Source organism: Medicago truncatula, chromosome 4 (assembly GCF_003473485.1).
Source record: "Medicago truncatula cultivar Jemalong A17 chromosome 4, MtrunA17r5.0-ANR, whole genome shotgun sequence".
NCBI classification, from domain to species: domain Eukaryota; kingdom Viridiplantae; phylum Streptophyta; class Magnoliopsida; order Fabales; family Fabaceae; genus Medicago; species Medicago truncatula.
Genome location: NC_053045.1, coordinates 40644461 through 40660266, shown reverse-complemented (window position 1 = coordinate 40660266; position 15806 = coordinate 40644461). Strand labels below are relative to the sequence as shown.

The 15806-nt window shown below is 31.9% G+C and overlaps 1 long non-coding RNA gene across 1 annotated transcript; it reads right to left on the bottom strand.

Annotated features, from left to right (window-relative positions):
- Nucleotides 1-5124: 5124 nt before the first annotated feature.
- Nucleotides 5125-10105, bottom strand: LOC112421384 (uncharacterized). Its single transcript, XR_003011686.2, has 2 exons — nucleotides 9144-10105; nucleotides 5125-6425 (listed from the first exon to the last, which is right to left on the bottom strand). It is a non-coding gene; the product is annotated as an uncharacterized lncRNA (long non-coding RNA).
- Nucleotides 10106-15806: the final 5701 nt, after the last annotated feature.

Sequence of the window (15806 nt, the reverse complement as noted above, 5' to 3'; positions counted from 1 at the left end):
GTTTCGAATATCGATCTTCTCTGATTTAAATTTTTATATTCATGGGATTGCTGATGATTTTAAGTAAAAGGCAATTTCTAGCCGTGCGTAGTATTCACTATTCCTCTTGGTGATACATTTAGCTTGCACAGCTGTGATTTGGATCACGAGACAATGATTTTGGATGTCTCTGCAACCATTACTGAGGCGAAGTACCTGTATGTAACTGCAATTTTCTACATGATATTCGGGATTGCATATGTTACCACAGTCGTAGTTCAGTTTTTACTGGTTGTTGGCTGCTATATCAGCTCAGGTTTGGTTTGAATTATCACTTTTTGAACCTTACTTATATTTGCATTTGGTATAGTTTGGTTTTTACTCAACTATGAGTGAACTATGTGCAGAAGACAAATATCGCCTTTTGATTTGGTAAGACTTCTTCTGCAGCAGACCGTTTTTCATGTTATGACATGTATTTTTATTTTACTTTTTTTTTTTTTTTGGCTTAATTGCACTTTTCCCCCCTATAGTTTGCCAATTGTGCGATTTTGCACCCCATAGTTTTAAACGAGCGATTTTGCCCCCTATAGTTTTCCCCTTTTCTGATTTTATGGTCCCCATGACATTTAGTGATGATGTGTCTGTTTTTTTATCAATTAATGTGTGCCACATGTGTAATTCCATTTTTTAAAAAATAAAAAAAATGGTATTTTTCAGATTTCCAGCACTAAATTCTATTGTTGGTCACGTGCCTCCTTCTCTCAAAATCTGAAAAATACCATTTTTTTATTTTTTTTAAAAATAAAATTACACACGTGGCACACATTAATTGATAAAAAACAGACACATCAGCATTAAATGTCACGGGGACCATAAAATCAGAAAGGGGGAAAACTATAGGGGGCAAAATCGCTCGTTTAAAACTACGGGGTGCATAATCGCACAATTGGCAAATTATAGGGGGGAAAAGTGCAATTAAGCCTTTTTTTTTATGTTAATCCAAATTAATTTTATTTATTTATTTACTGCAGTCTGCAGAAACAAAGAAAATTTGTATTCTCCGTACTTTGATAAGTATTTTACCTATATGAAGTTGTTTGTAATTTCTGTAGTATTTTTTATGAAGAAAAGTGAATTGTTAAAACTTGTGTTATGAAAATGTTGCAAGTTCATCAACAATACATTGTCAGCACATTTTTGGTGTTTAGATATACAACATTGTTAGACACTTATTCAAATACATGCTTTTCGTGTAAACATCTTACGTAAGACCGCTTTTACGATCAAGGAAGGAATGAGACTAAAGTAAACTTTGCCTAAGTTAGAAAACAATAGCTTATATTATACGTTCTTCAATTTATGCTAGTCCATGCAGTATTGTATCTCAGCCATCAAAATTTCTAACTCAATTGATAAAAATGATGAAATTGTTAGGCTAGATGACATGATTGGGGACTGCTTCCTGACTTCACCACTCGTGAGTTTTCATATAGTTATTATCATTTCGTCTATCTAACATAACAAAACCACATTGTAGATTGAACCAAATAACCTTTGGAATATGATTTAACTGGTTCGGCTATAATTGAATCAAATGACTAATAAATAAAAAATAAAATGGATCAAACCAATCATAGTTATATCTAGTTATATCAAGTTTAATTAGATTATAGGTTAAATACCTTCTAGGGTTCTTTAAGTTTTACGTTTGTACCGGATCAGTCCTTTAAGTTTTTAAAGTTTTAAATTGGTCCTTTAAGTTATTAAAAGCTTATGTCGTTACCCTTTTAATCAACCTCTGTTACATTAAAGCTGAGTTGTCCGTTAAGTACGGCATGTGGCATAAAACGCCACGTTCTGGCCTATCCAACGTGTTCCAATACTGCCCCATCATATTCTTCATCATTCCTCTTCAATTTTCACCCATTCGTCCCCAAATTGAAGGCCCTAACCTCATTAACAACCAATTTCAAACTTTTTGAAGAAAAGCTTGGCTTCAAATCGCCCAAATTCTTTAAATTGGAACACGTTGGAATAACCAAAATGCGGCGTCTTATGCCACATCACTCACTTAACGGACATCTCAGTGTTTTTGTAACGGAGGTTGATTGAAAGGGTAACAACATAAGCTTTTAGTAACTTAAAGGACCAATGTGAAACTTTAAAAACTTAAAGGACTGATCCGGTACAAATGCGAAACTTAAAGGACTCCTGATGATATTTGGCCTAGATTATAATTCAAAGATAGTTGAATTCGAAGAGAATTGAACTAATTAGTGGATTGGTCAATTTTCAATTTAATCCACAAAATCTTAGGGTTCGATAAGATTTTTAAAACATTGGTCATAATAGACTTCACTTTTCATTTTTTTTTCCTTCTGACAATTGCTCCATGTGTCCATTGGATTACTCAACATTTGAAATAAGCTAATCATAAGATAGCATCCGATGAATAAAAAAGATGATCGGATCGTATCTTCCAATAGAAAATATTATACAATCAAAAGTTATGATCCAATAAATCGAAGGACTTTTGAGCAAAATTGAGGGCCATATAGTAATTCTTATCTGACTTATTTTTTGGTTGCACAACTCAATAAGTAGCTTGGATCTTGTGCAGCACTATAGTTTTGTAGCCCAATCTTGAGTTTTTGATTGAATCCAACAATTGAGACATTATTTTGACATTTTTTTTGTTACTACGATATTGTATTGGTAGTAAGTTTCAACCGCCGCTTCATAACAATTAATCTCCATCGAAAAACTTGTGTGGCGAACAAGGTGGGTCATCCCCTTCCAACCAATTTTTGTTTTATACGCATGAATCATAAATCGAACCTCTGATCACATGCTTAAGAAGCTCAAATCCTTAACTACTTAGACAAATCCATTGTTGGTATTGTTTTAACAATTTTTAAGTGCATCCAATAATTTTTTGGGCACCCGTAAATTTTCTAAATCTCTAAAATACCCTCAATTATTATTTATAACAACTTTACTTTCATAGATCGGAAAGTGAATTTTTTTTTAGTGCCCTACTTTTTGCCAAAAAATACAAAACTGCCCTACTTTTTCGAAAAATTGCATAAATACCATACTTTTTCTGGAACCCCTATCACCACACAACCTCAAGTTGCGGGGTACTCTCAAAATTGACGAATTTTTTGTCTTTATTATACCCCACAACTCCAAGTTACGAGGTACTTTATTTATTTATTTTTTCAATTTTTTAAATAGGAAGCAAGATGGACTTGCGGGGTATTTTTTGTTTTTTTTTTAAAAAAAAAAAAATTTAAATACCCCACAACTTGGAGTTGTGTGGTACCTTGTGATGTTTTCCGTGCTGAGCATCCCACGTTAGGTTTATAAAATGATAAAAACAAATAGAAAAAACTTAATTTTAATAAACTAATAAAAATTATTTAACAAATAAAATAACCATAAAATCTACAATTATTACAAATGCCCTCCTGTCCCACACCCTCGTCTTTGACGATTTACTTGAGCGTCATGTTGGATTTCGTCATTGTTATCTGTAGTTGATTGTGTCTGACTACCATAACCCAATGTTAACGACACATCGTGTTCCCTTGTTGGCCATCCCATATTCACAAATTGTTCATTGGAGTTCAACGCATCCGGAGAGAAGTGAGATAGTAGGTTTGTTGGTGTTGGTTGGTTGTAGTTTTGGTTGGTGTACATTGGGTATTGGGGGTTGTTGTAAGGGGGTAATTGGTGTTAGACGGTCCAACTTGGTTTGGGTCATTATAGGAGAAGTAATTACTGTTGGTTGGTCTAGCTTGATTTGGGTCATTGTAACCAAAGTTTGACATTGAATTTAGTTGGTAAGTCGACTGATAATGAGGGTCATATGCATTTCTTGGGGTGGTATATGGTGGTGGTTGGATGATATTTTGTTGTGGGGTGTCAAGAAAATCATACATTATAGAACCATGAGTGTTTTGTTTTGTGTTATAGAACCGCTGAACGATCGATTTATATGCACAAATTTAACGGTGGAACGTATTGCATTCGGCATTGTGAAAATGAGAAAATAAGGTTAAAAGAAGATGGATGTAAGAATAGAAGATGAAATGGTGTGATAAATTGAAAGATGAAAGGAAATATTTATAGTAGATGAAATAATATATTTTAATTAATTATAAAATTCAAAAATTTGCTTCAAAACCCTATTTCCCAAGTGGTCTGCGTTGATTGGACATCACAAGGTACCACACAACTCCAAGTTGTGGGGTATTTAAATTTTTTTTTTTTAAAAAAAAAAGCAAAAAATACCTCGCAAGTCCATCTTGCTTCCTATTTAAAAAATTGAAAATAAATAAATAAATAAAGTACTCCGCAACTTGGAGTTGTGGGGTATAATAAAGACAAAAAATTCGTCAATTTTGAGGGTACCCCGCAACTTGAGGTTGTGTGGTGACAGAGGTTCCAGAAAAAGTAGGGTGTTTATGCAATTTTTCAAAAAAGTAGGGCAGTTTTGTGTTTTTTGGCAAAAAGTAGGGCATTAAAAAAAATTCTCGGGAAGTTCCATATCTATAATTTTAAAGACGTAGTTTTTCATCCATCGTTGGAGTGTGTTAAAATGTGTGATCTTAACATTCCTCTAATATTTAAATATGTAATTAGCAAAGTTTGATATGGTAACAATAAGTTGGGATTCTCTTCATCTTGCAAAAGAAATGGAGAGAATCTCTATACGATAGCAATTAGAGAGAAGTTTAACTTGTATGTACAAATCCCTACACTCAACCACAAAAATAGATCACCAATACGTATGCATAAAGTCAATTAGCTAGAAGTTTAATATAATATGGCTAAAATATGTTTTTGGTCCCTGTAAATATAGCGAGTTTGGGTTTTGGTCCCTCATAAAAAAAAAATTTGAAATTCGTCCCTGCAAAATTTTTTATTTTTTAAAATAGTCCCTAGGCCCACTTTTTTGCTGATTTGTCACATTTCTACCTACGTGTCAGTTGCTGATTGTGTTAAACTTCCCACATGTCCTCCACGTGGCAATTATACCATTTAACATATTTTAAAAATTCAAATAACTTATTTTTGAAATTTAAAAAAACCAATTAATTTTAATTAAAAAAATAGCATAAAAGGAGGTAATTTTAATTTTAATTTCAAACAACATTCATCTTCATCAACAAATTAATTCATGTTCATCCCTAAATTTTAATTCATAAATCTGGATCTACATTTCTAACACACACATCCATCTTCCTCAAAACTACACCAATCCAAGCTTCAACCTTTCTTCTTCAAGCTAAACTCAATTTAACACAGCAAATTCATCCCAAACCTACATGTTTGTTGTTCCTCCTCCTTCTTATTCTTCTCTTCGCATATCTCTGCTTTTCCTTCCTCCCCTTCTTCTTCTTTGTTGTTCCATTCAATCATTCATCAATTCATTTTCTTCAAATCGAATTTCTAGAAAACAAAATTATGGGAAAACGGCATGGTCGAAATTCAGATCGATATCCATCCAAATCCCTCTTGTTTTATTATTTGGATCCGCCTCCTTGTGATATGCGGCCGCCGCCGCAATCAAGTAGGCCTCTATCATTTTCGATTTTTTATCTCCTTTTCATATCAATCCATCGTGGTCGTTGCCGTGCGCTTGTGTGCTTCATGTTTCTCTGATTTTCTGCTGTTTTGTTGTTTTTGTTCGTTGACAAACAATTCTAGCTTCTGTGATGTGTTGAATCAATTTGGGATAAATTTTGATTGCCTTGAATCAATTCTTGCTTGTTTTTCTTCTTCTGTTTGTGTTGAATCAATTTGAGAAGAATTGGTTTGAGTAAAAAATTGGATTTATTGCTTTAGATTGTGGAGGTGGTTATGGTGGTAGAGGCGGTGGTGATTTTGGCAGTGGTTGTGAACCTGTCGAAGGTGGTGGTTATGGCTGTGGTTTGCCGACTCTCTAATATTTTTAATTAAACCTTTTTTTTTTGGAAACTAAATTTAATTTTAATTAAAACAATTGTAACTTGTGTTCCATGTGTATGTTTTTGCACAGTCAGCAAGGACCACATAAGCAAAAATGTGACAAATCAGCAAAAAAGTGGACCCAATGACTATTTTAAAAAATAAAATTTTTTGCAGGGATTTCAAATTTTTTTTATCAGGAACTAAAACCTAAATTCGCTATATTTGCAGGGATCAAAATCATATTTTAGCCCTATAATATTTACATCCTAAACATAAGAGTAGTAAAATTATCATCTTAAGTAGGAAAATAAAATTATATCACAATGAGTTTGATAGAATCACGTTAGCTTACTTAGATACTAAACAATCGATTAGAAGCATATAACACCAAAAAAAACTAAACAAAATTGAAGGCATACAAATGAAGAAGGACAAAGGAATTGCACAAAATATATAGTCCATATATGCCCTTGCTTTGAATGTACCTGCAGATATGTTAAATGAATTAATGAAAGAAGGCAGAAGACAAAGTTAAGTGTGTAGATTGCGACGGTACGTAGTATTGGACCACCACACATACAGTTGTCTACGGAGGAAACTAACAAAACAAATGAAAACCGTTCCATAATTTTGTCTTTGCAGTACTCGTGCTTAAATGCATCCGAAAAAAGTTACATAAAGGTTGTTCAGATTACGAGACAAATCATCACTGCCACTTAAAAAAGAAATAAAATGCGTGAATCATAAATCAAACATTTTGTCTGTCTGTCTTTGTCTGGACAGTATTTGAGTGATAATGTGGTTGGTGATATTAGTCGATCATAATGTCATAAGTGATTTTTTTTTTTTTTTTTCATTATATTTTTTTGTTTTTTTATGACATTGTGGTTGATCAATGTTATCAATGTCACCAAAGTACTACCCCTTTATCGATAGCTTGTTTTTGTTGTACTGGAGCAGTAGTTTTTCTATGGAAAATGCTAAAAAAATGTCTTATGACATTTGTATTTGTTAAAGAAACAAAATTAGAAATTTATGTCAACTCTTTGAAAGTTCAAAATTTGTCAATTCCAATCCCTTTTTATAGTAGTCCTTTTTATAATATCCTTTAATTTTTTCAACATATATTAAGAAAAGTGGTTAATGAATTTAAAGTGTCTATTTTTTGTATGTGGATCTTCCTAAAATATTGTGTATTGACATCTACAACTTTTCATATTCAAAGATAAATTACTATTTTTTTTTTAACAACGATATATTAATAAGTGATGTGTTTAAAATAATAATAAATATATCTAATAAATTGTATATAAGCTATATTTAGAGGAAAAACTTTTTCTTTTCTTCAAATTGAGCCATAATTAGGGATGGAGGATTTTGTTCTTTTAGAGAAATGATATTTGTACAACCATTTTCTAACAACTTTTGTGATAATTTTCTCTCTCATACTCACATATATTTTTACTTTATCTCTCTATTGCTTTGATTTCCATGTCAAAATCAACTTTTACTTTGTAAATTTATGGTTGTACAATAAATTGTCAACCAAATGGTTGTTCAAATAACACACCTCTTTTTTTATATGCGAAACAAATTGAAATTATACTAACAAAGTCAACTCACTTGTACAAGATATGCCAGTTTTCTTACACCCAACAAACCCAAAACATTCATCCACTTTCGGAAAAAGGACCATAAAAAACTAGATGTTGTCACAACCAGTCACACATAAGTGAGAATCTAACTGAGTAATTTTACTACAAACCGAATTGTCTTTTGTTAAAACTTGATAATTCAGTAGTTTTCAGGCAAACAACAATATCTTTACTAGTACTCTTTACCTCCAGCCTACACCTCCATCAGGCTCACTCAACTTTAAAATTAGAGGAATGTTATTTGAACAACCAATTGGTGGACAACTTAAGGGACAACCATAATTTACAAAGAAAAAGTAGATATTGGCACGAAAATCAAAGCAATAAAGAGATAAAGTAAAAAACAATGTGAATATGAGAGAGAAAGTTATCACAATAGTTGTCAAAAAATTGATGTTCAAATATCATTTCTCTTAAAATTATTCTCTCTAGTATTTCATTCATGTTTATTAATAGCCAAGCTAAGAAGCCTAATAAATTTATCTTTCAACAGTTTCTCATCTAACCACGGTTCAAACCAAAATAAGACAATTCCACCATTTCCGACCATATTCAAAAGGTAATTGGAGAACAAACTATCAAAACGAGTGCTCACACCTCTCTCAACACCATGGACATCTATTCTCCACACAGAATCCTTAATAAGACCCAACACACACCTCCATTTTTCAACCCATATATTTTTGCTGAAATTTTAAACCACAACCAGGCCATATTCATTCTCAATCTCCAACACCATTTTCCCAACTACAACCGATTTAACACTCTTGGAGTACGAACTATCAACTCTTCATTTTCTATAAGTAAGTAAACCTTATGTCACTTGGCCAAATAAATTCTACATGCATCCTCACTCTCCGTAGAGTTTAACTAAAGATTCGATTTTAGAAATTAGGCAAAAATATGGAGTACCACTATATATGATATATAGTATAATCACATATTTAAATATTTTAGCCTACTTTAAAAATATTAATTGAATTGAAAACATTGTATAGTATGGATTTATGATTTAATTATTTGCTATATTACGATGAATATATTATAGTTTATGCAGGGCCGGGTAATTGGTTGTGCAAATTACAAACCAATATCATGGAGGGTCAAAATTTTGAGTAGTCTAGTGTTTTTTTGTCAAGTAGTCTAGTGACCACCGTTAAAGTGAATAAGTGTGGTGTTTGGGATTCGAACCTCGACCCCTACATGTTTACAATATATTGTTCCTATCAACTGAACTATGTTCACTGGGACAAGACTGCTAAAGTGTTTAAGTCAGTTTGGTTTATGATTATATACTTTGTATGATGTCCATATTTTGGGTTCTTCGTCTTCTTTCTCGCAAATATCTTCTTCCATATATACAAATTAATAAACAACTACGTGCATGTGAACATGTGTGTATGTGTCTGTAAAGTAATTTATTTATAATTACCAAGAAGAGTTAAAGCACGTGTATTTGCACATGTATAGTTGAAAAAAATTAAATGAACACAATTGTATATATATGATCAGAAGAGATAATTGGAGATTGAAATTAAGTCTAATTACCTGCGAAAATGAAATTGAGATGTTGTCCCGAAGTACTGGAGCTAGTTAATTATATGTTGGTATTTGAGTGATTGAAGCTGCAAGATGACCTGATGGAACCACATCTTAATCTTATAACAAAAATTGGGTACCTTCTTATGTGAGAGTTTGGAGGAAAGAAAAGGAAAATCTTTGAAAATAAAAGAATGACTAATGGGAAAGAATTGTTCATCCTCTAAAGGTTTTTTATTGGACTAAAATTTCTTCAATATGAGAGAACTCAAAAAATGTATCGAATTAAAGAAGAGCTTTTTAGGGTTTTAGAGATTTTGAAATCTATTATACTTCTCTTTAAACAAAGCCTAAGCAATTCCAAACAATGTCCCTTTACTTGGCTAGCTTAGGAAGACCACTTAAGTAAGAATAAGAAATTATTTACATTACAAGAAACCCAACCAATTTGTAAAAAGAAAGACAAAAACAAATCCAGCCAATAATTTTTTTTTTCTTTCTTAATAACAATTTGATTCATATATAAATCGAATATTAAAAATATACAAGATTAAAAATATATATGTATATATATACATCCCTAAAAATTAAGAGTGTGTGGTTAATTAATTACCAGATCATGCTGGCAGCTTCAGCCTCTCAAACCAACATAACATACATACTTGTGAATGAATGAAGAAACATTCATGATGATAGATCTTCAAAGAATACATATATGATAGATAGATAGATATATAGATGCAGACGTAGAAATTGACAAAAAAAGGTTGGCTGGCACGAGCTAGGCGTGCATGTTTGGAGTAGAGATATTATAGCCCAGCTCGTGATTCTCTCTGGATCCATATGAATTTAATGTCTATTGCTTTCACTGTGCTATAGTAGAGGGAGTGAGTGAGTATTTAATGGTGTTTTTTTGGTCCTTCTTTTACAGCTATTGACATCGACTCCTTTCCTCTCTTTCACTCTGTAGTGTTTATATTTGTTAATAATCATATTATAACTCAGACAAAATGGGACCACACAATGATTCTTTACAAACAACTACCAAAACTGTTGTCAAAATTTTATGTGCACGCTATTATTATTATTATTATTTTTTAATTTAGGTTTGAAAGAGTCTATTGGCTAAAATTAGGCCATTTTCTGTTAAGAGTTTTATCTAGTCATTTTAAGGGGTTCTATTTTGATTTAGTCTTGTGTCTCATGCACCAAAATAGGAGCTTAGTGCATTTGCATATTTTTCTCTTTTCAATTACAAGTGTAATGTGCTTATAAAGTCAAGTTTTCATTTTCGATAATGATGAACAAGTCATTCTCTCTATTTGACTAAGCTAACATTTAGTTCTATTCGTTTGTGTCTAACAAAGCTATCCATTGATAATTAATTTATCTTTATGCAATTTAAGTATTTATCATATACTTGATTTTTTTTTATTAATGAGAATTATCTACCGCTAATACGGATTACTAATATTATCATCAAATATTTAGAGTTTATGATTTGACCTAGTACGTATGACTCTTGCATTGGTTCAAGAGTTACTGGTTTTATTTTTATTTTTGAAATTGAAAAGAATTTGATATTAAGAAAGAAGAGAAAGGAGAAGCTCTTAAGAGAAAGGAGAAGTCAATTAAAAGCCAAGAGAAACGAGAATTCATATATAAAATATCCCACCACTAACATGCAGATCGGTCCAACAGATGAAGAGGTTTAAAATAAACTTTAAGATTAGATATAATGCTTTTTAAGAGTAAGATAATTACATACGACACAACAATAAAATTAGTTAAATTTCATTAAATGATGTCAGTTATATACAGTGGCGGATCCAGGACCTTGGATCACGGGGTGCAAACATTTTTGTCTTGGATGATAAAATTTAAAGGGACATGACATTGTTATGCATGATCCTTTGTCTTATAAGTATTGTGATAAATTGATAGTGAAATACAATAATTTAAAGGGTCTTGTTAACAAGTGTCTTCAGGATATTCTTTAAAGATCCCAAATATAAAAAATATTCCTTAAAAAAAGGTAAATGTTACAAATTTCAATACATTGATTACACATATTTTCATAAAAACTTACTATTAATGGTCCTTAAAGAGTGTCCCGGAGGCACTCGTTAACATTTCCCTAATTGAAAAGCAGTGAAGACAATATAATTTAGAACTATAATAAGAAAAAACAATTAATATCACATTGAAAAAGCAAAATGATAATTTTTTAAATTAAATTAGTAAATACTCCATCTGGTCATATTTATAAACAATTTTTATTTTTTTATTCACTAAATAATCGATGTATCTCAAGTATAATATAGTTCAGATACATCACTTATTTAATGAATCTTAAAAAGAAAAAAAAACATTGTTTATGAATGTGACTGGAAAGAGTATTTTATATCGGACATTGTATAAAAAGAAGATGATAATAATTGAGTAAAATGAAAATAGTGGGTAAAAGGTAATCTAAATTCATCTTGAACAAACCAAAAACTAAGTGCTGACACTAGAGAAGTGAAAAATGTTGTATGTGCAACGCCTGATCCGTGTCAGGTGAGACAAAAAGTATTTGTTGAGTGCAAAATCTTTGGATTAAACTTGTGTTGGTGCAAGACATATAATCTAGGGTGTGCAAGTGCAATTTAACTAGTATAATTGCAATAATTTTTAAAATTCTAGGGTGTGCAGGTGCACCCCCTCACTAAGAAGTGGACCCGCCCCTGGTTATATAAATCAAACGACGTCATAATATTCGATCATATATTATATATCAAAATAATTTTCCCCATCTCAAAATATTGTTTTTCATTTATATACAACAATGAGTTATACTTTGTTTGATAAAAAGTATTTCGAGAACAAGTTTTTTAAAATTAATTTATGGAGTGCAAATAATATGAACCTCTCATAAATGGTCTAAGGGTGAACCCTACCAGTTTTAATAAAAAATAATTCTTATAATAATAAAAAATGGAGAACACATAAAATATTTTATTAAATAATTTATTAAAAATAGCAATTCATCATTTCTTAAAAAAAAAAAAAAAAAGCAATTCATCATTTTAGCCCTCCCTAAGTTATGCTATATTCTTGATTATGGTGTGATTAAACAATGTATTGGAGTTTTGTCCATCTTTCGAGCAATCAATCGTGTAAGACCTCCATAACTCTTCATAGAAGGTGGATGGAAGTCTCTTGCGGTGATGCTCGATTGGACTACTATCAATAATTTCGTTTATCGAAAAAATGATACACCCTTGTCATGAAATGATGTCATTTCGAAACCAATTTCCAGCAATAAATCGTGTAAGACCTCCACAACTCTTCATAGAAGGTGGATGGAGGTCTCTTGCGGTAATGCTGGATTGGACTACTATCAATAATTTTTGTTTATCGAAAAAATGATATACTCTTGTTACAAAATGATGTCGTTTCGAAACCAAATTATATTTACCCTAAATATTCATGAACATTTATATATTTATTAAAAAAAAAGCAAAAATGAAAACTATATATCAAATTAGTTATTCATTCGCTACACCTGTCACACAGCAAGGTCGTTTTCTTGTGCCATAGAGGCGCTGTACTAGAAAGCATCAGAATATTTTAGCACCACTTAATTAGAATATCTTTCAATTTCAATTTCAATTTCAATTAATCTTACACTAAAATAGGTAGTAATTAAAGAAACTGTTCCCATGTGGTTTGAGACCTATTTGTCCCTACAAGCACATAATCAAAATTAAACAATGTCTGGTAATTAAATGTAATTAAACGGCATAAATTGGCCAGGTTGGTGGAATCAGGTGAGGATGCTCTCATTTTGTATTTAGCTTTGGTTGTTTTCTCTGTCTTTGGTGTATTTGGTTGACAAACAATGGCATATGAACATGCCAAATGGAAGCCAAGGACCACATATGTGACCTTTATTAAAATAGTTCTTAGTGATTAGTGGATAGAGTCACATGCTTTTGTTTTTGTATTTTTGCCCAATCAGTTTTATATCTTCTATTGATTATGTTAGTTGTGACTTGTATGAGGTGGTTGTGAAGAAAACCCGTCATATTACGCCTGTTTTCTTTACCAAACGTATTAGGGTTCTCTTCTTTATTTAATTTCATTATCTTTGGCCCTACTTTTGCATTAGGTATTATCAATTAATTCCTTTATAAAGAGGTAGATTTCTTAAGATGCTCTTTTGCTTTCCATGCTATAGTTTGTTCGAGTATTTACCTAAATCAAAAGATAAACCATATTATATTTTATTATCCTTTAGAGTTAAACAACAAAAAGATACTATCTTAAGTTGTTAGTCAAGAACGACTCGTGATCGAAGTAAGGGTGGGCTGAATTAAAGATAGATAGTTGAGTCTAGTGCAGTCGATTTTTTTTTGGCTGAGACTATTTGATCGTTTTAGTCCTAAAAACTGACTTCAACTCTGAAGTAAAAAGACAATTCGTCCCTATTAGCCAATTTATATATTAAAATTAACGATTTTAAAGAAAGAAGTTGGTGATATAGCTACTTTCAAGGAGGTTACAATCAGAGAGAAAAGAGGTTTAGGGCACAACCACTTCAGCCACAGAACATGTGTGTGCCAAGACATGCGAAGGCAAACCACATTCTCTCACACGATCAAGCGAGTTAGCCAATACATTGGTGCACATTTGTAGTCATTCAAAGTTATATGGATGATATGAGTTAGTCATTAATATTTTGTTAAAAAAATACCAATGTACATATCATATTAGAGACATCTCTATCAACATCTATTTTTACTTGCATTTACTTATACTTTATTTTATTTTATATTTTTTTTTGTCAAGTAGTCTGGTGGCTAGAATTCTCTTCTTTCAAGATGAATAAGTGGGGTGTTCGGGGTTCGAACTCTAACCCCTATATATCATAATGTATGTCACTGCCAACTGAGTTACGCTCACGAGGACACTTTATTTTATGTTTTTAATAGTTAAATTAAATTTTTACATTCTTTGTACGACTTTACACTTTTAAAGTAAGTAGTTAAGAAACAGAAAATTCATTAACTCGAGGTAATGTTAGAAGGAATGACATGAGAATTACTTAGCCGAATCGCTCGTCTAACTTTTCAGTTCGACAACAAATTTGACATACTAGCGTATACATTTATGCATTTGTAAAAGTCTCCGTAGTATGATACCGATCCACTGTTGTATCGAAGAAAACTGGCCATCTAGAGACGACCTGGGCCAATTCTTCACACTTTTGGAAACGCAAAAGCTATCAATTTTCTTTGGAAAACTCTAGCGTGTTTAATGGATGGTTTCAGCATTTTCCTTACGCGTGCTGCATGTAAGGTTAAGAGTCAAAAGATAAGGTTCATCTCTTTATCACTGTCCAAATCCAAATATTCACAAGTGGTGTAGAATATGTGTGTACGTCTATTTTTCTCTTCCTCATACTCTGATTAATCACAAATGAAAGTTCAAATTTTGGTGGCTGGAGTAATTATTGTTGGAACTAAATCACACATTCATTGAGCATGCAGAAAGAAGGAAATTTAGAAAAAGAGAAAGATATTCACAATGGAAAATATTCACTTCTATAAATAAAGTTCCATCATATATATATATATATATATATATATATATATATATATATATATATATATATATATATATATTCGGTTATAACATAACACTATAACAACTACTCTTTTCTAACTAATACTAACTGTCATGACACATCAATGAACAACCTCTTACCAGAGTACCCTTAATTCAGGTCCACTAAATAAATGGTTGAAAATTATTTTCCACCAAAGCTTTAAATCACGATCACAACTCACAAAGGAACAATCACGAATCAAGTCATAACAATGATGAACCATGAATCTAGAGCAGAGACCACAAACATAGAGAAGAATCATAGATATAGATAAGGCGCAGAGGCATGTGAAGGCAGACCGTGCTTAAGAATTTATTCACCGAAGAGTCGAAGACAAACATTTCCAGAATTCAACAGGCTCCACGAAGAATAATCTCAAGTAACATAACTACGGAAAATCCTTGTGGTTAACTCATACAGAAAATGCTTGTTTTAATAGGTAAGTAGGTGGGGTTTAAATAGAGAGAATTTTATATTCTTCAGTTAGTGATGTGGGAATTCATGATTTTAAACTTTTCACATATAACTAAATATCCAACGGAAACCAGAACTAACGTTCTCCTCAGTTCCAAGTTCATATTTTCTTGATTTTCAGTTTTCACTTTTAAGCAAATGAAACCTCATGTCGTTATGTCAGTGTGTTTGGTTCTCCCATGAGCAATTGGACGCTTAGCCAATTTAATTGTTGAGACAGCAAGTTAACAGTTGCAATACCTTTACTTTCATCTCCTGCAGCAATATAATGTATCAACTATCAAGCCATAAGGCATGCAAGGCCTCATAGTCATTGTAACAACATGCTCGACCTCACTTTACATTTGGCCACCACCATAAACTATTTGTCCGATGCCCAGAGGATTTTCCCACACACAAAAGCATTATCTACTGTGTTTTGCTATTACTTTCATGACCACACCAATCTGAATATAGCAAGCAAACTTCTGCATTTTTAGGATATATAATTCCAATGTTGGAAGTTCCCTTCTTCACATATTGAAGTATTCTCTTAGCCGCCAACA